The sequence below is a fragment of the Gasterosteus aculeatus genome, chromosome 8 (genome assembly GCF_964276395.1).
Source record: "Gasterosteus aculeatus chromosome 8, fGasAcu3.hap1.1, whole genome shotgun sequence".
NCBI lineage: Eukaryota > Metazoa > Chordata > Actinopteri > Perciformes > Gasterosteidae > Gasterosteus > Gasterosteus aculeatus.
This window is the reverse complement of record NC_135695.1, coordinates 10,977,235-10,977,764: the sequence shown is the minus strand read 5'-3', so window position 1 is coordinate 10,977,764 and position 530 is coordinate 10,977,235.

Below are 530 nucleotides of genomic sequence, written 5' to 3'. Positions count from 1 at the left end.
AGTAGTCCATGTGTAGTTCATGTGTAGTCCATGTGTAGTCCATGTGTAGTCCATGTGTAGTTCATGTGTAGTCCATGTGTAGTCCATGTGTAGTTCATGTGTAGTCCATGTGTAGTCCATGTGTAGTCCATGTGTAGTTCATGTGTAGTCCATGTGTAGTCCATGTGTAGTCCATGTGTAGTTCATGTGTAGTCCATGTGTAGTCCATGTGTAGTTCATGTGTAGTCCATGTGTAGTTCATGTGTAGTTCATGTGTAGTCCATGTGTAGTCCATGTGTAGTCCATGTGTAGTTCATGTGTAGTCCATGTGTAGTTCATGTGTAGTGCATGTGTAGTCCATGTGTAGTTCATGCGTAGTCCATGTGTAGTCCATGTGTAGTCCATGTGTAGTCCATGTGTAGTCCATGTGTAGTTCATTTGTAGTCCATGTGTAGTTCATTTGTAGTCCATGTGTTGTACGCTGCCACCCTCTAGTGATCAAAAGGAGAAAACACCAAGAAACTAATTAATTAAAACCTGATGAATCCCGC